The 26712-nt window shown below is 42.6% G+C and overlaps 1 non-coding gene and 2 pseudogenes across 1 annotated transcript; all 3 read left to right on the top strand.

The window, feature by feature from the left end:
- Positions 1-11661: 11661 nt before the first annotated feature.
- Positions 11662-11781, top strand: LOC141267274 (5S ribosomal RNA). The gene has a single exon (XR_012321282.1). It is a non-coding gene; the product is annotated as a 5S ribosomal RNA (ribosomal RNA).
- Positions 11782-20563: 8782 nt separating this feature from the next.
- On the top strand, positions 20564-20682 carry LOC141269729 (5S ribosomal RNA; annotated as a pseudogene).
- A 621-nt stretch (positions 20683-21303) lies between these two features.
- On the top strand, positions 21304-21423 carry LOC141268945 (5S ribosomal RNA; annotated as a pseudogene).
- The last annotated feature ends 5289 nt before the right edge of the window (positions 21424-26712 follow it).

Raw genomic sequence — 26712 nt, 5'->3', positions numbered from 1 at the left:
ATAGATTTGACTAAAGAGAGGTGTGTACCTATTTAGGTAACCATTAAAAATAATATTATAGTTATTCAAGAATATTATCATGTGGAAAATTATTCTAAATATAAATTTGTTTTGTAAACCATTTTGATGTGTGGTTGCCCTTATCCACTATTAGTTAAATCAAGAAATAATAATTATTAAAGAAATATAGAAATATATATATGTAGATAATACCTAATTATGTATTATAATTTCCTCAGAATTAAATATATTTTTGTACCTTCACATAAAGAAACATTTTTTTTTTCAAACATACAAACATACGAGGCCTCTGTCACATCAATCACACTTAGCAGCTGCTGATTTACTCATCTGTCACCTTCACTCTGACATTCACAGATCTGTTCAACTCAAACATTCCACATATGAAGTTTTAGATATATATATATATATATTTAACCCAAAATTGTTGTATCCCAATTTATTAATGCGCATTGCCATATCAATTGAATATCTTTATATTTCTTTGAATATTCCCCAAGTACATATTATATAATATGAGAGTAAGTCACTGGAATTTCAGACACTTGAAAAAACTCTTGTCTTAGATTCTTTTTTCACTGGCTGCCCGGTCTTAAGTTACATGAGTTAAAAATAGAATGAATGGGATCCTATACTATTAGCTCAAAGTTCAAAGGCCGCAGCTGTCACACGTCATGCTGTAAAGCTACTTTAATTTGCACGAACACTTCATGCACAGAAAATATTAGCAACACAAAAGAATTAATAAGTATTACATATATATTATAGTTCAACTAGATATATTGTTATTATTTTAAAATGTTATACACATAAAATCATGCAATTTTTTCACTTCCTGTGTGAATAAAGAAATAAATCCATTTTAGAGTTCTTTGATCAAATCCTGCTTTGGAATGAAAACTCTAAGGAAATATAAGAAAATAAAATTAAATATCAAATTCATACAGAAACAGAATTATTTAAATATCTTATACATACAGTGCCTACAAGTAGTATTCAACCCCCTGCAGATTTAGCTGGTTTGATAAGATGCAAATAAGTTAGAGCCTTCAAACTGCAAATGAGAGTAGGTTTTATGAACAGAAGCATAAATCTTACAAACCAAAAAGTTATGTTGCTCAGTTGAATTTTATTAAATTTTAAACATAAAAGTGTGGGTCAATTATTATTCAACCCCTATGTTTAATATTTTGTGGAATAACCCTTGTTTGCAATTACAGCTAATAATCGTCTTTTATAAGACCTGATCAGGCCGGCACAGGTCTGTGGAGTTATCTTGGCCCACTCCTCCATGCAGATCTTCTCCAAGTTATCTAGGTTCTTTGGGTGTCTCATGTGGACTTTATTCTTGAGCTCCTTTCACAAGTTTTCAATTGGGTTAAGGTCAGGAGACTGACTAGGCCACTCCAACACCTTGACTTTTTCCCTCTTGAACCAGGCCTTGGTTTTCTTGGCTGTGTGCTTTGGGTCGTTGTCTTGTTGGAAGATGAAATTACGACCCATCTTAAGATCCTTGATGGAGGAGCGGAGGTTCTTGGCCAAAATCTCCAGGTAGGCCGTGCTATCCATCTTCCCATGGATGCGGACCAGATGGCCAGGCCCCTTGGCAGAGAAACAGCCCCACAGCATGATGCTGCCACCACCATGCTTGACTGTAGGGATGGTATTCTTGGGGTCGTATGCAGTGCCATCCAGTCTCCAAACGTCACGTGTGTGGTTGGCACCAAAGATCTCGATCTTGGTCTCATCAGACCATAGAACCTTGAACCAGTCTGTCTCAGAGTCCTCCAAGTGATCATGAGCAAACTGTAGACGAGCCTTGACATGACGCTTTGAAAGTAAAGGTACCTTACGGGCTCGTCTGGAACGGAGACCATTGCGGTGGAGTACGTTACTTATGGTATTGACTGAATCCAATGTCCCCACTGCCATGAGATCTTCCCGGAGCTCCTTCCTTGTTGTCCTTGGGTTAGCCTTGACTCTTCGGACAAGCCTGGCCTCGGCACGGGAGGACACTTTCAAAGGCTGTCCAGGCCGTGGAAGGCTAACAGTAGTTCCATAAGCCTTAAACTTACGGATGATGCTCCCAACAGTGGAGACAGGTAGGCCCAACTCCTTGGAAAGGGTTTTGTACCCCTTGCCAGCCTTGTGACCCTCCACGATCTTGTCTCTGATGGCCTTGGAATGCTCTTTTGTCTTTCCCATGTTGACCATGTCTGAGTGCTGTTCACAAGTTTGGGGAGGGTCTTAAATAGTCAGAAAAGGCTGGCAAAAGAGATCTTTAATCCACACATGTGAAGCTCATTATTCTTGGTGCCTGAACTACTTCTTAATACTTTAGGGGGACCAAACAGAATTCTTGTGGTTTGAGGGGTTGAATAATAAATGACACTCTGAATTAACTTTTAACGTTTTAAAAAAACAAAAAAACAAAAAAAAAGTTGCTGCAGTGCATTTCCCACTTCCAGGCTGATCTACAGTACAAATGTCACAATGCCAAGTTAATTCCGCATGTGTCAACCACCTAAATCTGCAGGGGGTTGAATACTACTTGTAGGCACTGTATATTGGTTGGTTCTAATGTAATTCAAAATATTGCTACTTAAATTTATATATATGAAGTTCTAATTTATTAATTAATATATATATATATATATTTTATAAACGTATATATAAATACAATTATACGCAATCTCTACTTAGACAAGTGTATATATATATATATATATATATATATGAACTATTAGAAACTATGTAACTACAATTTTACTGTATAAGATTATAAATAAATATTGAGACATTGTATTACATTTTGATACAACATTATAATTACAGTTTTTCCTTAGCCACTCCCTAAACCAAATCTTCTGTCTCTCTCAAATATCTCCAGGAACGCCCTATTTAGGAAAGACATTTTTCTATCCTTCAAAACCTCAGAGAACTGCCTGTTCTTCTGTCCACATTCCATGACGTCACTGTGAGTTGGTCATCTCACCTGTCTCTGTCCATCAGTTTCAGCCATTTTCCTTTTTAGAGAATCACAGTTCTGACTGAGAATTAACTCATTCTGTGGAAAGATGGATCTTTGCACTGGCTGATATGGCTTATAACATATATGAAATCTTCTGCGTATTTGATAGAGTTCACTATAGGGATCACTCAGTCTAGAAGAGTTTGATATTGGCTTTTGGTAAGATTTTACCTTTCCTGGTTTTATAAATTTAGCTTGATTTATTTTCTTTTCACGATTCTCATGTTTTCTAACAAAACCAGCATCTGCGCACATTCAAATGATGAATTTTTTTGTGATGCCATAACTTGGGAAACTGAATTTAGGAATTTGAATTTTTGTACAAAAGTTGTTATCATATGTTGTACTTTTCCATTTTTGATGAGAGCTTTGTACAACCGTTCAAATATGGACATGAATGTATATGTACATTCCTTCCTACCAATCCTTAGTTTCTGCAGATCTTCTATGTTGGGAAAATCCTTTGTGACACAATAAATCAAATATCTTAATCTGTCCAAATCATTTTCCCATCCATTAGGAGAGTCATTTTCACAGGGCATTAAATGTAAACGTCTGGACAATGTCACAGGAATCCATATTTTAAATAATTGATTCCTCTCCTCATTGGATAAATCAAACTTATCAGAGAAGCTCTCAAATTGTAACGGGTCTGGGAGGCGGAACCTCTGAGCTACTATACAAGGGGGCGGTCCTTGTAAGGGAGCGGGTGGCGACCAGGGTAGACGGGCAGGCAGTCACAGCAGGTGACTGGGACAGTCTCTGAATGAATGGACAGGAGGTCACGGCAAGTGACCGGGGCAGTCTCTGGATGAACTGGCAGGAGGTCACGGCAAGTGACCTGGGCAGTCTCTGGATGAACGGGCAGGAGGTCTCGGCAAGTGACCGGGGCAGTCTCTGGATAAACGGGCAGGAGGTCACGGCAAGTGACCGGGGCAGTCTCTGGATGAACGGGCAGGAGGTCTCTGGAATAGCAGGTGGTCACAGCACGTGACGGCAGAGCCTCCAGGAAGGCTAGCAGGCAGGTAGCAGATGTGCGCTCCCAGGTGAGCGGCCAAGCTGGTCCATAGACAGACTGACAGGAGTAGGAAGGCAGACCGTCGGACCTCAGGCTAGCAAGCAGGTAGAAGGAATATCAGGCAGGAAACAGACAGCAAACTGGCAGGACTCTGGCAGGAATCAGGCAGGTAACTGGCAACGGGACCTGAGGGCTGAAGCAGAGTAGTGAACAGTGCAACAACATAGCTCGGGCACCTCCATTTTGGAGGAGGTGCCCTATAAATGGGAGGTCCTCCGGCAATTGGCCGGGGACTCCTTAGGACGGCGCGTGCGGTCCCTTTAAGAGCGGGGGAGCACGAGCGCGCGTACCCTAAGCACACTGCCGGGGAAGGAGCGCGTGCCGGAAGCAGCGGGGAGAGAAGCGCTGGAGGACGCCGCGCCAGGAGTGGGGAGGTGAGAGGGACGGCGTCTCTGCCTAGCACGGGGCAGAGACGCCGATGCTACAGTACCCCCCCCTTTAGGCCCCCTCTTTTTTTGGCCAGAAAGAAATTTTTCAAGGAGAAGCGGGGCGTTGATGTTCTCCCTGGGCTCCCAAGTTCTCTCCTCAGGACCAAACCCCCTCCAATCTACCAGAAAAAACGTCTTTCCTCTTACCCTCTTGGAGGCCAGAATACTCTCTACCTCAAAGACGTCATCAGCGGAAACCGGAGCAGGAGGGGCACCTGGATTATTGGAAAAAGAGTTAAAGACAACGGGTTTGAGGAGAGACACATGGAAGGAGTTAGGAATCCGTAAGGTGGCCGGGAGTTTTAGTTTGTAGGCCACCGGATTTATTTGCCTGAGGATTTCGAATGGGCCGATGAAGCGAGGACCTAACTTGTAGGAGGGTATCTTGAGCCGTACATGTTTGGAGGAGAGCCAAACCTTGTCTCCCGGACGGAATTGAGGCGGATCCAGACGTCTCTTATCAGCATATCTCTTCATCCGCTCGGAGGACAGAAGAAGTGCGGATCTAGTACTCTCCCAAATGGTAGAAAACTCGCTGACAAGAGACTGCGCGGCAGGGTTGTCCACAGAGGCGGAGACGGGAAACGGAATCTGGGGGTGCTGGCCAAAGACAACAAAGAACGGGGATTTGGAAGAGGACTCGCTCTCGTGGTTATTGTAAGAAAACTCGGCCCAAGGGAGGAGGTCCACCCAATCAGAATGGTGGGCATTAACAAAGTGCCGGAGATAGCTGGTAAGGATCTGATTGATCCGCTCCACTTGACCATTGGACTGAGGGTGGTAAGCGGAGGAGAAGTCCAGGGTGACGTCCAGCAGTTTACATGTGGCTCTCCAGAAGCGCGAGGTGAACTGAACTTCTCGATCCGACATGATGTGGAGGGGTAGGCCATGAAGACGGAAGATATGGCGGATAAAGTCCTTAGCCAGCTCAGGTGCAGATGGGAGACCAGGCAGGGGAATGAAGTGGGCCATTTTAGAAAAGCGGTCAGCGACCACCCAAATGACAGTACACCCGGCAGAGACAGGAAGATCGGTAATGAAGTCCATAGCGATGTGTTGCCACGGGGAAACAGGTATGGGAATCGGCAGGAGATGACCAGCTGGTAAGTGTCTGGGAACCTTGTTGCGGCCACAAGATGAACATGCAGAGACGAAGTCTACCACATCCTTACGCAGGGTAGGCCACCAGTAATGCCGGGAAATGAGTAGGAAGGTCTTTTTTTGGCCGGCATGGCCAGCAAGTTTAGAAGAATGACCCCAGTGAAGAACCTTCTCACGGTCAGGAGGCGCCACGAACGTCTTGCCGGGTGGAAGACGAGTCAAATCCAGGGGGGCCACATTCATCACCTTGGAGGGGTCGATAATGTGCATAGCCTCCTCCTCTTGGTCGGAGGACAGGAAGGATCGGGACAAGGCATCAGCTTTGACATTCTTGTCCGCCGGGCGGAAATGAAGGATGAAATCGAAGCGGGCAAAAAACAAAGACCACCGGGCCTGACGTGGATTAAGTCTCTGGGCATTTTGGAGATATGCCAGGTTTTTGTGATCCGTGTAGATGATCACCGGGTATAGAGCCCCTTCAAGCAGGTAACACCACTACTCCAGCGCCAATTTAACAGCTAACAGTTCTCGGTCTCCAATGGAGTAATTGCGCTCAGAGGAGGAGAAGATTTTAGAGCAGAAACCGCAGGTTACCATTCTCCCGGAAGAAGACTTTTGGGTGAGCACCGCTCCGGCTCCAGAGGAGGAAGCATCAACCTCCAGGTAGAACTGTTTGTTGCAGTCCGGACGGTGCAGCACAGGGGCAGAGGAGAAGGCTTGCTTCAGGGAAAGGAAGGCCTCCTCAGCTTCGGTTGGCCATACCTTGGGATTTGCTCCCTTACGGGTGCGCGCAGATATGGGCGCAGTCCGAGACGAGAAGTGAGGAATGAAGAGACGATAGTAATTAGCGAAGCCCAGGAATCGCTGTATCGCCTTCAAGCCCTCCGGACGGGGCCACTTTAGGACAGCAGAGAGCTTCTCGGAATCCATTCGCAAACCCGTCTGGGAGATAACATAGCCCAGGAATGGAAGAGAGGTCTGCTCAAAAAGGCACTTCTCGTATTTAGCATAGAGGTGGTTCTGCCTGAGCCTCAGCAGGACCTGACGAACATCCCTCCGGTGTGAGGGAAGATCCGGAGAGAAGACCAAGATGTCGTCCGGGTATACCACCACGCAGGAGTAAAGAAGGTCACAGAAGATGTCGTTGACCAGTTCTTGGAAGACGGCGGGAGCATTGCAGAGACCGAAGGGCATCACACGGTACTCATAGTGTCCGTCACGGGTATTAAATGCCGTTTTCCACTCGTCTCCCTGACGGATATGGACCAGGTTATACGCTCCACGTAGATCCAGCTTGGAAAAGATCCTGGCGCCTTTAAGGCGATCAAATAACTCGGAGATGAGCGGAAGGGGGTATTTATTTTTTACCGTGATCTGATTAAGTCCTCTATAGTCAATACAGGGGCGTAGCGAGCCATCCTTTTTTTTGACAAAGAAGAATCCGGCTCCAGCCGGGGAAGTAGACTTCCGGATGAATCCCCTGGCCAGATTCTCCTCTATGTACTCAGACATGGCCCGGGTTTCAGCCGCAGACAACGGATAAATACGCCCACGGGGTGGAGTGGCGCCAGGAACCAGGTCAATTGGGCAATCATATGGCCTATGAGGTGGCAATGTCTCTGCTTCCTTCTTACCAAAGACGTCAGCATAGGTCCAGTAAGGAGCCGGAAGACCAGGTAAATTAGCTGGGGTAGGTGGAGGACGAACCGGACGAACCGGAACCAGGCAGGTCTTATGGCAGTCCGGCCCCCACCGGAGTACTTCACCGGAATGCCAGTTCAACACGGGTTCGTGTGTTTGGAGCCAAGGTAGACCTAGCAATAGGGAGTGGGAGAGTCCGGGCAACACATGGAAGGAGATTACCTCAGAGTGCAGCATTCCCACCTGCAGGGTTATGGGTTCTGTGGCGAGCAGGATGGTCACCGGAAGGAGTCTTCCATCCACTGAGGCGACCGACAAGGGTTCAGCCAGAGACTTGGTGGGAATACGGTATTTCTCAACCAGGGACTGGGAGATGAGGTTTCCAGCGGATCCAGAATCCAGGTGGGCGAGTTCAAAGTGACGGGTCTCTCCCCAGGAGATAGATACAGACAAAGTCAGGGTTGGAGAGGATTTATTTTTGTCTAGGGCGACCTCTCCGAGCGGTCCTAGACAATGAAGCTTCCCGGCCTCTCCGGGCAGGAACGAATCAAGTGCTCCTTACTGCCACAATAGAAGCAGCTCCCCTCGGCTCGGCGAGACTCTTGGCGAGATTTGACCATCTTGGTCTGGTCGACCTGCATGGGCTTGGGTGAGTGTGCCCGGGGAGTGACAGAAGAGGAGACAGGTTTCTGGAAAGTAGGAGCTAGGCGGGGAAACCTTCTCTCACGGGTGGTCTCTTTGGTGCGTTCTTGAAACCGGATGTCAATCCGGGTAGCCAACGACACCAGGTCATCCAGGGTGGTAGGAATATCCCGACCGGCGAGCTCATCTTTAATCCGACCGGAAAGGCCCTCCCAGAAGACGGACACCAGGGCCTCATTATCCCAGGCAAGCTCAGAAGCGAGGGTGCGGAACCGTATGGCATATTGGCCCACGGTGAGACTCCCTTGACGGAGACGTAGCAAAGAGGAGGCAGATGATTTCTTTCGTCCCGGTTCATCGAAGACTCTCCGGAAAGCAATGAGGAAAGACGACAGGTCGGACACCAGGGGATCCCCTCTCTCCCACAGGGGGTTAAGCCATGCCAGTGCCTCCCCAGTGAGATGGGACATGATGAATGCCACTTTGGCCCGGTCGGAGATAAACTGGTGAGTCAAGAGTTCAAAGTGCAGGGTGCACTGGTTTATGAAGCCCCGAGCTTGAGCGGGGTCGCCTCCGAAGCGAGGAGGTGCAGACAGCCGGGGTCCGGGACAGGATGCCATGGTATTGGTGGGCAACAGTGCTGCCGGGGTGCGAGTCGTGACACTAGCGGTGGTTGCTGGTGGAGCAGACAGTGTGTCCAGGCGGGAGTTGACATTCCGCAGGTGGTTCAGGATGGACTCCTGCTGGGATCTCTGACGGGAGAGTTCATGGTATAGGTCAGAGAGCGAGGGAGCTTGGGTGCCACCGGGTTCCATGGCCCGAGCAAACTGTAACGGGTCTGGGAGGCGGAACCTCTGAGCTACTATACAAGGGGGCGGTCCTTGTAAGGGAGCGGGTGGCGACCAGGGTAGACGGGCAGGCAGTCACAGCAGGTGACTGGGACAGTCTCTGAATGAACGGACAGGAGGTCACGGCAAGTGACCGGGGCAGTCTCTGGGTAGATAGGCAGGTGGTCACGGCAAGTGACCGGGGCAGTCTCTGGATGAACGGGCAGGAGGTCACGGCAAGTGACCGGGGCAGTCTCTGGATGAACGGGCAGGAGGTCACGGCAAGTGACCGGGGCAGTCTCTGGATGAACGGGCAGGAGGTCTCTGGAATAGCAGGTGGTCACAGCACGTGACGGCAGAGCCTCCAGGAAGGCTAGCAGGCAGGTAGCAGATGTGCGCTCCCAGGTGAGCGGCCAAGCTGGTCCATAGACAGACTGACAGGAGTAGGAAGGCAGACCGTCGGACCTCAGGCTAGCAAGCAGGTAGCAGGAATATCAGGCAGGAAACAGACAGCAAACTGGCAGGACTCTGGCAGGAATCAGGCAGGTAACTGGCAACGGGACCTGAGGGCTGAAGCAGAGTAGTGAACAGTGCAACAACATAGCTCGGGCACCTCCATTTTGGAGGAGGTGCCTTATAAATGGGAGGTCCTCCGGCAATTGGCCGGGGACTCCTTAGGACGGCGCGCGCGGTCCGTTTAAGAGCGGGGGAGCGCGCGCGCGCGTGCCCTAAGCACACTGCCGGGGAAGAAGCGCGTGCCGGAAGCAGCGGGGAGAGAAGCGCTGGAGGACACCGCGCCAGGAGTGGGGAGGTGAGAGGGACGGAGTCTCTGCCTAGCACGGGGCAGAGATGCCGATGCTACACAAATGTCTCTGAATTTCTACAGGCATGGATTTTGACATCATATTTTGGCATGATTTTGTATAATTTCAGCAAATTTTTCCTCATTTTAATTTGGAGTTGAGCCTGGGTAATTCCAGAATTCTCTGATATTTTTAGTGGCTCTTGTATGTCCGTTCCTCCTACGTCACTCACGTCTCCTCCCACATCACCTAGTATGTCGGTTTCTCGTATGTCAGTCATGTCTCCTCCCATGTCAGGTTTCTGTATGTCCGTCTCTTGGTCAGACCCAAGGTCACCTTCAGTTACAGACACGTGTCTTACTTCTTGTTCATTTTCCACATTACAGTCAGAATCAGTATCACCGTCTGACACTTCTACACTATTTTTCTGCTTAGAAATCTCTAACACAAGACTATGAAAAAAATCTACCAAATGTAGAATATTTCTCAATTTCTGTTTGTCTCTATTTACCAATTTAGAAGTTAACTGTAAATTCTGCAATTCACATTCTTTGTATAAACTGAGCCACAAAACTTCTATGTCATCTCCTACATTAACTTTGAAATTAATATTACTTTGTTTAGCAAAAGAAGAAATTATATCCATATTTTGCTTACCTTAAGATTCCTTGGCTACTCTTTATCAGCACGTCCTGTCTTCAGTTCGTCTGATTTTTTTCCTGTGTGACTCTGTTCCTTGTTAGTACCTCTGCTTCCTGTCTTTCCTCAGTCTGTAGGTCCTTTCTGCTTCTCGTGACAAACTAGTGAATTTACTGACACGTGAACAACAGTTGTTCAGCTCGTCAGGACTCCCCCCTTGTTCACGGAAGAAATTCACTTACTTAATTTAAAAAACAAAAAAACAGGACTGGCTGGCTCACCATTGTAAAATAATACTCTTCCTGTATTATTTTTTTCTACTGAGGACTTCTCAAAGTATCAATATCACGATATTCTTATAAAAAAATGTATCTATTTATTCTTGGATTGTCCATTAAAAAGAATCAGATTGCAGCAGGTACATACAATAATTAGTTATAAAGTAATTGTCCATTTGTCCATAATTAGCTTAATTGTTGAGATTCACCCATCTTTCCTTGGATCCTGGCTGGTAAATCATGTCTTTGTCCAGCATGTGTCCAGGCCTACATGTCATCTGCTTCTCAGCATGAAGATTCTGTGTCTTGTGGGGTGGGCAGAGCAAGAGAGCCCCCCCTTTCTGTACCATGGGCTTTTATAGCCAGTCGTATGGACACCTGTTCTACATATGGTAGTGAACCAAAAATACACACACAAATAGCGCATGTCAACTAGACACGATGGCTGAGGCATAGAACTCAGAAAAATGATTATCGATTAACATTCCAAATGAATTTCCATAATTAACCATTTTACAGAGACCGCCTGGGAATGCCAGGTGCTGTAGGCTTTTGCTTTTTCCTTCCTTCCACCAGCAGGGGGCACTCTCTTCTATGCCTTTTTTCCATTCCCTTTCACAAGTGCACACATTCATTCTCTTTTCTTTTTTTCATTTGCTTTCTCTCTTGCGCTATTTCATCTCTGCAAAATACCAGCATCCTTCTGATCACCGTGGGCCTCCAGCATTGTTGCTTCTTTACTTTTAATACTAGGCTCCTTTTCACCAGGACCAGCGTCTCCCGCGTGGCTGGAGGCAACCACCGGTAACCCCAAGCAGAAGATCTTTGCAGGCAACACGACCCTCCCCTCTGAAGAGCAGCTCAAAGTCACTGGCAACCATCTCACCCTCTTCCTTCATTCACCCCTGGACGTCTCGCTCCACCCCCAAGTTACGGGTCCAGCTTGCTCTTTCTGTCACATTACCGTGATGAATGGTTTAGCCTGCAGGAGACCCTGCGCCGAGACATTTTTGAAGACACCTGATGCGGCCGGTGAATCACTGCTAAACAAACCACACCTGTAGGGACGGCACAGACTTTGCATGGACCCTTCGGAGCCCGCCCCGTCACGGCCAGATTGCTCGCCACCAAGCGATCCTGAGAAAGGCTGGCCGGGCAATGGATCGAGCAGCTTCTACTGGCCATACCACCTTGGATACGCCCGATTTCATCTGATCTCGGAAGCAAAGCAGGGCTGGGCTCGGACAGTACTTGGATGGGAGACCTCCTGGGAATACCGGGTGCTGTAGACCATTTTGATAACGTTTTTACCTACTGTCCAGCTCGGCTAGCATGGAACGGCGCCTTGCCGGACACTGACCCAAAGTAACTTAGATGATGGAAGCCCCAAGGCCTCTGAGCCAGTTGGCAGCTAAGTATGCTACCCCGCCGCCTTCACGCAGGCCTGACACCGAGCTCCTTGCCACGGCTAGGAGTGCTTATTGACTCCGCAGCTCGCCGTGTGGAAATGATGGCGTTAAAAGCATCCGGGGCCGTGAAGGGGCCAGGCTTTCAGCAGGTGCCCAGGGAAGGTTTTGGATGCCGGTCGCCTAGCGAGGGCCAGCAGAAGTAACATGTTTCTCTGCAAAGAAGCTTGTGTAACCAAGCCAGACGGCTGACAAAGAGCTAACCTCAGTGCAAGGAAGGCAAGGAAGGTGCCGAAGGAATTGGGGAGGGGGGGGGGGGTGATTCCTGCTAGGGCCCTGAAATCATAAAACAGGCAGGAGAGTCTGACGCATGGTGACGGAGAGGTTGTAGGGGCAGATAGGGGGTGTTGTCACGTGCGAGCACGTGTGCATGCTGGCTTGTGTGTGAGAGTGCGCTTCCTAAGTGTGGCGCGCTGCAGACAGTCAAAGGGATTGTTCCCTTTCATTAAAAGCTAATCCCCGGCTGCAGCCTATTAGAAAGCAACTAACCGCGCTCTACTCACCCTACCCGGGTCTACCTGTGAGTCTCGCCTCTGCTCCCGGCCTGTGGCATTGGCCGTGAAGCTGACGTTCCGTCGACAGCGCTGCAGCCGATCAGTGAGCTCAGCGGCTCTGAGTGGGGCGTTGTGTCTACAAGACCTTTTAAGGAAGCCAGCAAAAAAATTGAAGAGAAGGGAAAGCACAAAAGGACCTGGTCTTGCTGAGCACTGGAAAGGACAGCCGGCAGCCAGACATCAAAGTAGAAAAGCAGCTTCCTAGATCTCATCTGATCTAGGAAGCTAAGCAGGGTTGGGCCTGGTTAGTACTTGGATGGGAGACTGTAAAATAATCCTCTACCTTTATTATTTTTTTCTACTGAGGACTTCTCAAAGTATCAATATCACGATATTCTTATAAAAAAATGTATCTATTTATTCTTGGATTGTCCATTAAAAAGAATCAGATTGCAGCAGGTACATACAATAATTAGTTATAAAGTAATTGTCCATTTGTCCATAATTAGCTTAATTGTTGAGATTCACCCATCTTTCCATGGATCCTGGCTGGTAAATCATGTCTTTGTCCAGCATTTGTCCAGGCCTACATGTCATCTGCTTCTCAGCATGAAGATTCTGTGTCTTGTGCGGTGGGCAGAGCAAGAGAGCCCCCCCTTTCTGTACCATGGGCTTTTATAGCCAGTCGTATGGACACCTGTTCTACATATGGTAGTGAACCAAAAATACACACACAAATAGCGCATGTCAACTAGACACAATGGCTGAGGCATAGAACTCAGAAAAATGATTATCGATTAACATTCCAAATGAATTTCCATAATTAACCATTTAACATTTCCCCCTTTTTTGAGAATAAAAGGACTTTAACTGAAATTTCTCAAAAGAAGATACATTCATCAATCATTTTTTCTTTCCTTCTTCCTTGGCAATATCATTAAATTTCCATAATAATAATAATAGTAATAATAGTATCAATATCGGATTATTGTTATATAATGATGTGAATTCATGTTATGGAAGCCGTGACTAATATTCATTTAATATGTATAATTATACTTCCCTATATCTAAATTGAAGCAATCGCGGGTTCAATCGTCATCATCTGATGTCATCGGGTCGTCGTCTCGTCTTCTTCTTGTTTCTTTTATAACACAGTCTTTAGATGAAAACTCCTTTGAAATAAATTACAGCATGTAGATATTGTACAGTCCATAATTGTGTTCATTATTGTTCAGTCCATAAACTGTACTCTTTATTAGAAAGATCATGTGTGTCAGTTGATAAGAAAACAAAGTCCATGGATGAAATGTAGCTTTAATATCTGTGCAGTGTCACCTGGACTTACGTTGGATCGTCTTTGGAATCTTCCGTGTGTCCGCACTGGTCTCGTGTCACTTTTGGAACAGATGTGACGTCTTTGGTCAGTAAAGCAAGGGTTAACTTGACACTTTCCTGCTTTATATAGCACCATAACCAGTACTCAGTCCTTTATATACAGGACACATATGCCAGGTATTACCTGTTCACCAGCTTTCATTGAAGCGTTGCAGGTGATAAGAAACCACTGGAACGTGATGAAACTTAAACACAACACAGTACATATAGGATCATCGTCCTCTGCCGTCCTGGTGATCAGTGGTGTGAATTGTATTGTATGTAATGGACACAGTCTATTATAACACTCAGCATTCACACCTGTTACCTTCTGAGACGTCCGGATATCAGTTGCTTCTTCTTTTAACTTTTGAGAATCTCTTTGATTTATAAAAATTAAAAGTCTTTATTAAGATAGAATTCATAATTGCGATGTCTTGATTGAAGTCTTCATTCCCTAATCTGATACCAAATCTGGCAGTTTTTCCTAACCTATAATATCACAGCGTACCATAGCAATCAGTAATATCCATCTAATTATTATCAAAATATTAAAATAAATTATGTTTGGAATAATAAACAATAATAGATAATAATTCATTATCAATCAAGTTCTCCATATGATAGAACATTTTTATGTCATAGGTGTAATTACCTTTTCCAACCCATAGGTGTCAGTGTATTTTGAAAAAACAAGTTTTTATATCTTTATTAAACCAATAATATCAAAGAATGTATACTCCTGAACCAAAATGAATAAATATATGAATGTATGAATGAATTAATGAATGAATAAATGAATGAATGAATTGTTGTGTTTACTCAGAAAATGTAAACATTTTTTTCCTTAGCAATATATATTTAATGAAGCAATACTCTTGTATTAGACATTACTTTATTAAATATTAATGTGTTTTCTCAATTGAGATATTGAACTGAAATAAAATCAAATGAGAATTAAAAAATGAAAAAATAGAAAAATAAGAAGTATAAAGTAAGAATAAAATTTAAAAAATGAAAAATAAAATTAAGAGTAAAAATAAGAATAAAAATAAAAATAAGGCCTTTAAATTTTAATGACAAATGCAGAGTAATTATATTCTCCATAAAAAATACCCTTATATCTCCATTATCTGGATGATTTCATATTTGTCATAACCTTGTACCACCAAAAAATATTAAATTATGCAACTTTGCATGTAATACCCTTCTTAATTATACCATAGTACCTTATTATTATTTCTTCTTTATTAAAATGTGTGGAAAATAAGTATTGATCAAAAGTGATTATGTAATCAGGATCAAAAACACATTTTCCCCCTTAATACCAGAAATATTATTTTATAAAATTTATGTATATATCAGAACCAAATTAAAAATAATTATTCTTCTAGAAATATTGTGCATAAATTTCATATCGATGAGTAGCATAGATTTGACTAAAGAGAGGTGTGTACCTATTTAGGTAACCATTAAAAATAATATTATAGTTATTCAAGAATATTGTCATGTGGAAAATTATTCTAAATATAAATTTGCTTTGTAAACCATTTTGATGTGTGGTTGCCCTTATCCACTATTAGTTAAATCAAGAAATAATAATTATTAAAGAAATATAGAAATATATATATGTAGATACAGTAATACCTAATTATGTATTATAATTTCCTCAGAATTAAATATATTTTTGTACCTTCACATAAAGAAACATTTTTTTTTTTTCAAACATACAAACATACGAGGCCTCTGTCACATCAATCACACTTAGCAGCTGCTGATTTACTCATCTGTCACCTTCACTCTGACATTCACAGATCTGTTCAACTCAAACATTCCACATATGAAGTTTTATATATATATATATATATATATTTAACCCAAAATTGTTGTATCCCAATTTATTAATGTGCATTGCCATATCAATTGAATATCTTTATATTTATATACTGGATTTTGGCTGTTGGAGCTGAAAAGAGGACATCGGTAAACCAGGGGAGGAGTCCTGAGGAGATAATTTGCATATTCCCACTGCATTTTGGGGTAAGTGAAGAGTCTCCGTGAGCTCAAAGAACACTGGATTTTGGCTGTTGGAGCTGAAAAGAGGACATCGGTAAACCAGGGGAGGAGTCCTGAGGAGATAATTTGCATATTCCCACTTCATTTTGGGGTAAGTGAAGAGTCTCCGCGAGCTCAAAGAACACTGGATTTTGGCTGTTGGAGCTGAAAAGAGGACATCCTGCTACATGTTCACAGACTTGCCAGTGGAAAAGCCAAACTTCACATGCCAGAAATGCAAGCTTGTGTCCCTGTTGGAGGAAAAGTTGCAAAATCTAGAAGAGAGGTTAACTACCTTGAAAATCATTAAGGAAGGTGAAGAGTTCTTAGACAGAGCAGAATTATCTCTTCATGATTCAGAAAGAGAAGAAATTTGAACTGCACCTGACGAAACAGAGGAATGGAAGCATGTGACCCACAGAAGCAGGAGGATCGAGAGGCAGTCAGCACCCATACTGCTCAGGAACCAGTACCAGGCTCTCACGCAGGAGAACCATGAAGAAATACAGCAAAATAAGACTTTGCCAGCAATGAGTAACCTTGTAAGCCCTCAGAATCCTCCTGGATGGAAAAAGAAGAATGTTGTGAAGAAAAAACAGAGAGTGGTGGTCATGGGGGATTCCCTGTTAAGAGGAAAAGAGGCCGCTATCTGCAGACCAGACATAACCTCAAGAGAAATGTGCTGTCTTCCAGGAGCAAAAATTAAAGATGTGTCTGACAGGATATCAAGACTCTTCAGACCTACAGATCACTACCCATTCCTGCTAATACATGTGGGGACAAATGACACCGCAAGATAGGACCTGGAAACCATCTGCAGTGACTTTGAAGACTTAGGCAAGAAAGTGAAAGAATTGGGAGCGCAGGTGGTCTTCTCATCCATCCTCCCAGTGGATGGCCATGGAACAATGAGGTGGAATAAGATTCTACAGGTGAACAACTGGCTACGTCGATGGTGCCGTCAACAAGGATTTGGATTTCTGGATCACGGAATGAATTACCTATACGATGGACTACTTGCTAGAGATGGGGTGCACCTTACGAAGACTGGAAAACATGTATTTGGAAGTCGCCTTGCTACACTCATCAGAAGAGCTTTAAACTAGAACAATGTGGGAAGGGAAGCAAAAGGCCAGAAAAAGCCATACAGCTGACAAATACTATTGAGATCTCTGCTACTGGAAGTGGAAAGGAAGAACAAAGACAAAACAATTTAAATAATAAAAATATGGGAGGAAGAGAAACCAATCACAAACTAAAATGTTTTTATACAAATGCACAAAGCATGGGCAACAAACAAGGAGAATTGGAACTACTAACGCAGGAAAAGGAATATGACGTCATTGGAATCACTGAAACTTGGTGGGACGATACACATGATTGGAATAAAAGGCTAAAAGGATACAACTTATTTAAAAGAAACAGACTTGATAATCGAGGAGGAGGTGTTGCATTGTATGTTAGAAAAGCGTATATCTGCACAGAGATTGAAGCTTCAGAGACTGGGAGTTCTGTGGAAACTGTTTGGGTAAGAATACAAGGAGAGAACAACGGAAAGGACACCATTGTAATCATTTACTACAGGCCACCTGGGCAAGCTGAAGATATGGATGAACTCTTTATGTATCAAATGACCAAGTTCTCCAAAAAATATGACGTAGTGGTCATGGGAGATTTCAACTATCCAGACATTTGTTGGGAATCTCTCTCAAGTAAAACTAACAGGTCAAGCAAATTCTTATCCTCTCTTGCTGACTTTATCTTCCAAAAGGTAGGGGAGAAACAAGGGGATCTGCTACTTTGGATCTAATCCTTATAAACAGGGAGGAAATGGTTGAGGAGGTAAAGGTGGCTGGGACCCTAGGAGGCAGCGATCATGCTATTATAGAATTTTGGATAACTAGAGGAGGAAGACATGTGAAGACTCAAACTTCAAGGTTAGATTTTAGAAAGGCAGATTTTAAGAGACTCAGAAAGAGAATAGGAGGGATCCAATGGCTGGATGTCCTTAAGGACAAAAATGTCCAGGAAGGATGGGAAATTTTTAAAAATGAGATTCTCAAAGCACAATCGTTAACAATCCCGAAAAGTAGGACGAATGGGAAGCATTTAAGGAAACCAGGATGGATGAACACAGAATTTAAACACATGCTAAAAAGAAAGAAAGAAATGTTTATTAAATGGAAAGAGGGAGGCATATCTAAAGAAGATTATAATGCAGTCTGCAGATCCTGCAGGGCACGTATCAGGTTAGCTAAAGCTGACAGTGAATTAAGGCTTGCAAGAGATGTCAAAAGCAATAAAAAAGGATTTTGGGGGTATGTCAAAAGTAAAAGAAAAGTCAAAGATGCTATAGGATTTTTACAGGATGAAAATGGAGAAATGGTAAGAGAGGATGTTGAGAAGGCCGAACTTTTTAATTCCTATTTTGCATCTGTTTTCTCTCAGAAAGAAAATGTAACATCAACTGATCTCCACTGTCCTTTTAAAGGAATAGAGGATTCCAAGTTATCTGTAAACAGAAAGATTGTGAGGGAATATTTAGCTAACATAAATGAGTTCAAGTCTCCAGGTCCAGATGAATTACACCCCAGAGTACTGAAGGAGATCGTAGAAGAAATTTTAGAACCACTCTCCATAATCTTTGAAAATTCTTGGAGAACAGGAGAAGTCCCAGAAGACTGGAGAAGAGCAAATGTTGTTCTATCTTCAAAAAGGGGAAGAAGGTGGACCCAGGGAACTATAGGCCGGTGAGTCTGACTTCTATACCAGGAAAGATCTTTGAACAAATTATTAAACAACATGTATGTAAGTACATGGATAAGAATGAAGTGATTAACCAGAGTCAGCATGGGTTTGTAACTAACAAGTCATGTCAGACTAACTTAATTTCCTTCTATGACAGAATCACTGACTGGGTGGATCAGGGAAATGCTGTAGATATAGTATATCTTGACTTCAGCAAAGCATTTGACAAAGTATCTCACACCATCCTTATTGAAAAAACGACCAAGTATGCAATGGACCAGGCAACTGTTAGGTGGATTCATAACTGGCTTAGTGATCGGACTCAAAGGGTGGTTGTAAATGGCTTCACATCCAGCTGGATGAATGTCTCAAGTGGGGTACCACAGGGCTCCGTCCTGGGACCTGTATTGTTCAACATCTTTATCAATGATTTAGATGAAGGAATTGAGGGTAAACTGATTAAATTTGCTGATGACACAAAGCTAGGAGGGATAGCTAATACTAGAGAAGAGAGAGAGAGGATTCAAAAAGACCTAAATAAACTGGAGCAGTGGGCAGCAACCAACAGAATGGTTTTTAACAGGGAAAAATGCAAAGTACTACATCTGGGCAATAAAAATGAAAAAAGCATATACAGAATGGGAGGAATAGAGCTAAGCAACAGTACATGTGAAAAAGACTTAGGTATACTAATAGATCATAGACTGAACATGAGTCAACAGTGTGATGCAGCAGCAAAAAAGGCAAATACAATTCTGGGATGTATTAACAGAAGCATACAGTCTAGATCACGTGAAGTCATTATCGGTCTTTACTCCTCTTTGGTCAGACCTCATCTGGAACACTGTGTACAGTTTTGGGCACCACATTTTAAAAAAGACATAGACAAACTGGAGCAAGTTCAGAGAAGAGCGACCAGAATGGTGACTGGTCTGCAAACCATGTCCTATGAGGACCGGTTGCAGGATTTGGGAATGTTTAGCTTGCAAAAAAGAAGACTGAGAGGAGACTTAATAGCTGTCTACAAATATGTCAAGGGCTGTCACATTGTAGAAGGATGATCTTTATTCTCATTTGCACAAGGAAAGACTAGAAGCAATGGGATGAAACTAAATGGGAGGAGACACAGATGAGATATTAGAAAAAACTTTTTGACAGTTAGGGTGATTAATGAGTGGTACAGTCTGCCACGAGAGGTGGTGAGTTCCCCTTCAATGGACGTTTTCAAACAGAGGCTGGACAGACATCTGTCTGAGATGATTTAGTGAATCCTGCTTTGAGCAGGGGGTTGGACCAGATGACCCAGGAGGTCCCTTCAAACTCTACCATTCTATGATTCTATGATTCTATGAAGGCAAGTAAGGAATTGGGGAGGGGGGGGTGATTCCTGCTAGGGCCCTGAAATCATAAAACAGGCAGGAGAGTCTGACGCATGGTGACGGAGAGGTTGTAGGGGCAGATAGGGGGTGTTGTCACTTGCGAGCACGTGTGCATGCTGGCTTGTGTGTGAGAGTGCGCTTCCTAGGTGTGGTGCGCTGCAGACAGTCAAAGGGATTGTTCCCTTTCATTAAAAGTTAATCCCCGGCTGCAGGCTATTAGAAAGCAACTAACCGCGCTCTACTCACCCTACCCGGGTCTACCGGTGAGTCTCGCCTCTGCTCCCAGCCTGTGGCATTGGCCGTGAAGCTGACGTTCCGTCGACAGCGCTGCAGCCGATCAGTGAGCTCAGCGGCTCTGAGTGGGGCCTTCTGTCTACAAGACCTTTTAAGGAAGCCAGCAAAAAAATTGAAGAGAAGGGAAAGCACAAAAGGACCTGGTCTTGCTGAACACTGGAAAGGGCATCCGGCAGCCAGCCTTCAAAGTAGAAAAGCAGCAAGTGAGAGGCTTGTCTGTGCCTTCAAAGTAGAAAAGCAGCAAGTGAGAGGCTTGTCTGTGCCTACGGCCAAACCACTCTGTACACGCCCGATCTTGACTAATCTTGGAATCTAAGCAGGGTTGGGCCTGTTTAGTACTTGGATGGGAGACCACCTGGGAATACTAGGTGCTGTAGGATTTTGCTTTTTCTTTCCTTCCACCAGCAGGGGGTGCTCTCTTCTATGCCTTTTTTCCATTCCCTTTCACTAGTGCACACATTCATTCTCTTTTCTTTTTTTCATTTGCTTTCTCTCTTGCGCTATTTCATCTCTGCAAAATACCAGCATCCTTCTGATCACCGTGGGCCTCCAGCATTGTTGCTTCTTTACTTTTAATACTAGGCTCCTTTTCACCAGGACCAGCGTCTCACGCGTGGCTGGAGGCAACCACCGGTAACCCCAAGCAGAAGACCTTTGCAGGCAACACGACCCTCCCCTCCGAAGAGCAGCTCAAAGTCACTGGCAACCATCATACCCTCTTCCTTCATTCACCCCTGGACGTCTCGCTCCGCCCCCAAGTTACGGGTCCAGCTTGCTCTTTCTGTCACATTACCGCGATGAAGGGTTTAGCCTGCAGGAGCACCTGCGCCGAGACATTTTTGAAGACACCTGATGCGGCGGGTGAATCACTGCTAAACAAACCACACCTGTAGGGACGGCACAGCCTTAGCATGGACCCTTCGGAGCCCGCCCCGTCACGGCCAGATTGCTCGCCATCAAGCGATCCTGAGAAAGGCTGGCCGGGCGATGGATCGAGCAAAGTCTACTGGCCATGCCACTTTGGATACGCCCGATCTCTTCTGATTTCGGAAGCAAAGCAGGGCTGGGCTCAGACAGTACTTGGATGGGAGACCTCCTGGGAACACCGGGTGCTGTAGACCATTTTGATGACGTTTTGCCCTACTGCCCAGCTCGGCTAGCATGGAAAGATGCCTTGCCGGACACCGACCTTAAGTAACTTAGATGATGGAAGCCCCAAGGCCTCTGAGCCAGTTGGCAGCTAAGTACGCTACCCGCCGCATTTCACTCAGACCTGACACCGAGCTCCTTGCCACGGCTAGGAGTGCTTATTGACTCCGCAGCTCGCCGTGTGGAAATGATGGCGTTAAAAGCACCCGGGGCCGTGAAGGGGCCAGGCTTTCAGAAGGTGCCCAGGGAAGGTTTTGGATGCTGGCCGCCTAGCGAGGGCCAGCAGAAGTAACATGGTTCTCTGCAAAGAAGCTTGTGTAACCAAGCCAGACGGCTGCCAAAGAGATAACCTCAGTGCAAGGAAGGCAAGGAAGGTGCGGAAGGAATTGGGGAGGGGGGGGTGATTCCTGCTAGGGCCCTGAAATCATAAAACAGGCATGAGAGTCTGACGCATGGTGACGGAGAGGTTGTAGGGGCAGATAGGGGGTGTTGTCACGTGCGAGCACGTGTGCATGCTGGCTTGTGTGTGAGAGTGCGTTTCCTAGGTGTGGCGCACTGCAGACAGTCAAAGGGATTGTTCCCTTTCATTAAAAGTTAATCCCCGGCTGCAGCCTATTAAAAAGCAACTAACCGCGCTCTACTCACCCTACCCGGGTCTACCGGTGAGTCTCGCCTCTGCTCCCGGCCTGTGGCATTGGCCGTGAAGCTGACGTTCCGTCGACAGCGCTGCAGCCGATCAGTGAGCTCAGCGGCTCTGAGTGGGGCGTTGAGTCTACAAGACCTTTTAAGGAAGCCAGCAAAAAAATTGAAGAAAAGGGAAAGCACAAAAGGACCTGGTCTTGCTGAGCACTGGGAAGGGCAGCCGGCAGCCAGACGTCAAAGTAGAAAAGCAGCAAGTGAGATGCTTGTCTCTGCCTACGGCCACACCACCATGAACACGCCCGATCTCATCTGATCTCGGATGCTAAGCAGGGTTGGGCCTGGTTAGTACTTGGATGGGAGACTGTAAAATAATACTCTTCCTGTATTATTTTTATCTACTGAGGACTTCTCAAAGTATCAATATCACGATATTCTTCTAAAAAAATGTATCTATTTATTCTTGGATTGTCCATTAAAAAGAATCAGATTGCAGCAGGTACATACAATAATTAGTTAGAAAGTAATTGTCCATTTGTCCATAATTAGCTTAATTGTTGAGATTCACCCATCTTTCCTTGGATCCTGGCTGGTAAATCATGTCTTTGTCCAGCATGTGTCCAGGCCTACATGTCATCTGCTTCTCAGCATGAAGATTCTGTGTCTTGTGGGGTAGGCAGAGCAAGAGAGCCCCCCCTTTCTGTACCATGGGCTTTTATAGCCAGTCGTATGGACACCTGTTCTACATATGGTAGTGAACCAAAAATACACACACAAATAGCGCATGTCAACTAGACACGATGGCTGAGGCATAGAACTCAGAAAAATGATTATCGATTAACATTCCAAATGAATTTCCATATTTAACCATTTAACATTTCCCCCTTTTTTGAGAATAAAAGGACTTTAACTGAAATTTCTCAAAAGAAGATACATTCATCAATCATTTTTTCTTTCCTTCTTCCTTGGCAATATCATTAAATTTCCATAATAATAATAATAGTAATAATAGTGTCAATATCGGATTATTGCTATATAATGATGTGAATTCATGTTATGGTAAGCCGTGACTAATATTCATTTAATATGTATAAATATACTTCCCTATATCTAAATTGAAGCAATCGCGGGTTCAATCGTCATCATCTGATGTCATCGGGTCGTCGTCTCGTCTTCTTCTTGGTTCTTTTATAACACAGTCTTTAGATGAAAACTCCTTTGAAATAAATTACAGCATGTAGATATTGTACAGTCCATAATTGTGTTCATTATTGTTCAGTCCATAAACTGTACTCTTTATTAGAAAGATCATGTGTGTCAGTTGATAAGAAAACAAAGTCCATGGATGAAATGTAGCTTTAATATCTGTGCAGTGTCACCTGGACTTACGTTGGATCATCTTTGGAATCTTCCGTGTGTCCGCACTGGTCTCGTGTCACTTTTGAAACAGATGTGACGTCTTTGGTCAGTAAAGCAAGGGTTAACTTGACACTTTCCTGCTTTATATAGCACCATAACCAGTACTCAGTCCTTTATATACAGGACACCTATGCCAGGTATTACCTGTTCACCAGCTTTCATTGAAGCATTGCAGGTGATAAGAAACCAGTGGAACGTGATGAAACTTGAACACAACACAGTACATATAGGATCATCGTCCTCTGCCATCCTGGTGATCAGTGGTGTGAATTATATTGTATGTAATGGACACAGTCTATTATAACACTCAGCATTCACACCTGTTACCTTCTGAGACGTCCGGATATCAGTTGCTTCTTCTTGTAACTTTTGAGAATCTCTTTGATTTATAAAAATTAAAAGTCTTTATTAAGATAGAATTCATAATTGCGATGTCTTGATTGAAGTCTTCATTCCCTAATCTGATACCAAATCTGGCAGTTTTTCCTAACCTATAATATCACAGCGTAACATAGCAATCAGTAATATCCATCTAATTATTATCAAAATATTAAAATAAATTATGTTTGGAATAATAAACAATAATAGATAATAATTCATTATCAATTAAGTTCTCCATATGATAGAACATTTTTATGTCATAGGTTTAATTACCTTTTCCAACCCATAGGTGTCAGTGTATTTTGAAAAAACAAGTTTTTATATCTTTATTAAACCAATAATATCAAAGAGTGTATACTCCTGAACCAAAATGAATAAATATATGAATGTATGAATGAATAAATAAATGAATGAATGAATTGTTGTGTTTACTCAGAAAATGTAAACATTTTTTTCCTTAGCAATATATATTTAATGAAGCAATACTCTTGTATTAGACATTACTTTATTAAATATTAATCTGTTTTCTCAATTGAGATATTGAACTGAAATAAAATCAAATGAGAATTAAAAAATGAAAAAATAGAAAAATAAGAAGTATAAAGTAAGAATAAAATTTTAAAAATGAAAAATAAAATTAAGAGTAAAAATAAGAATAAAAATAAAAATAAGGCCTTTAAATTTTAATGACAAATGCAGAGTAATTATATTCTCCATAAAAAATACCCTTATAGCTCCATTATCTGGATGATTTCATATTTGTCATAACCTTGTACCACCAAAAAATATTAAATTATGCAACTTTGCATGTAATACCCTTCTTAATTATACCATAGTACCTTATTATTATTTCTTCTTTATTAAAATGTGTGGAAAATAAGTATTGATCAAAAGTGATTATGTAATCAGGATCAAAAACACATTTTCCCCCTTAATACCAAAAATATTATTTTATAAAATTTATGTATATATCAGAACCAAATTAAAAATAATTATTCTTCTAGAAATATTGTGCATAAATTTCATATCGATGAGTAGCATAGATTTGACTAAAGAGAGGTGTGTACCTATTTAGGTAACCATTAAAAATAATATTATAGTTATTCAAGAATATTATCATGTGGAAAATTATTCTAAATATAAATTTGCTTTGTAAACCATTTTGATGTGTGGTTGCCCTTATCCACTATTAGTTAAATCAAGAAATAATAATTATTAAAGAAATATAGAAATATATTTATGTAGATAATACCTAATTATGTATTATAATTTCCTCAGAATTAAATATATTTTTGTACCTTCACATAAAGAAACATTTTTTTTTTTTCAAACATACAAACATACGAGGCCTCTGTCACATCAATCACACTTAGCAGCTGCTGATTTACTCATCTGTCACCTTCACTCTGACATTCACAGATCTGTTCAACTCAAACATTCCACATATGAAGTTTTAGATATATATATATATATATTTAACCCAAAATTGTTGTATCCCAATTTATTAATGCGCATTGCCATATCAATTGAATATCTTTATATTTCTTTGAATATTCCCCAAGTACATATTATATAATATGAGAGTAAGTCACTGGAATTTCAGACACTTGAAAAAACTCTTGTCTTAGATTCTTTTTTCACTGGCTGCCCGGTCTTAAGTTACATCAGTTGAACATAGAATGAATGGGATCCTATACTATTAGCTCAAAGTTCAAAGGCCGCAGCTGTCACACGTCATGCTGTAAAGCTACTTTAATTTGCACGAACACTTCATGCACAGAAAATATTAGCAACACAAAAGAATTAATAAGTATTACATATATATTATAGTTCATCTAGATATATTGTTATTATTTTAAAATGTTATACACATAAAATCATGCAATTTTTTCACTTCCTGTGTGAATAAAGAAATAAATCCATTTTAGAGTTCTTTGATCAAATCCTGCTTTGGAATGAAAACTCTAAGGAAATATAAGAAAATAAAATTAAATATCAAATTCATACAGAAACAGAATTATTTAAATATCTTATACATATATTGGTTGGTTCTAATGTAATTCAAAATATTGCTACTTAAATTTATATATATGAAGTTCTAATTTATTAATTAATATATATATATATATTTTATAAACGTATATATAAATACAATTATACGCAATCTCTACTTAGACAAGTGTATATATATATATATATATATATATATATATATATATATGAACTATTAGAAACTATGTAACTACAATTTTACTGTATAAGATTATAAATAAATATTGAGACATTGTATTACATTTTGATACAACATTATAATTACAGTTTTTCCTTAGCCACTCCCTAAACCAAATCTTCTGTCTCTCTCAAATATCTCCAGGAATGCCCTATTTAGGAAAAACAGTTTTCTATCCTTCAAAACCTCAGAGAACTGCCTGTTCTTCTGTCCACATTCCATGACGTCACTGTGAGTTGGTCGTCTCACCTGCCTCTGTCCATCAGTTTCAGCCATTTTCCTTTTTAGAGAATCACAGTTCTGACTGAGAATTAACTCATTCTGTGGAGAGATGGATCTTTGCACTGGCTGATATGGCTTATATTATATATGAAATCTTCTGCGTATTTGATAGAGTTCACTATGGGGATGAATCAGTCTAGGAGAGTTTGAAACTGGCTTTTGGTAAGATTTTACCTTTCCTGGTTTTATAAATTTAGCTTGATTTATTTTCACGATTCTCATGTTTTCTAAAAAAATCCAGCATCTGCGCACATTCAAATAATGAATTTTTTTGTGATGCCATAACTTGGGAAGCTGAATTTAGGAATTT

The sequence above is a fragment of the Phyllobates terribilis genome, unplaced genomic scaffold (assembly GCF_046119375.1).
Source record: "Phyllobates terribilis strain yellow unplaced genomic scaffold, ASM4611937v1 Scaffold_4__5_contigs__length_816908805, whole genome shotgun sequence".
Taxonomy (NCBI): Eukaryota; Metazoa; Chordata; class Amphibia; order Anura; family Dendrobatidae; genus Phyllobates; species Phyllobates terribilis.
Note: the sequence above shows the minus strand (reverse complement) of the source record. Positions and strands in the feature narration are given on the sequence as shown.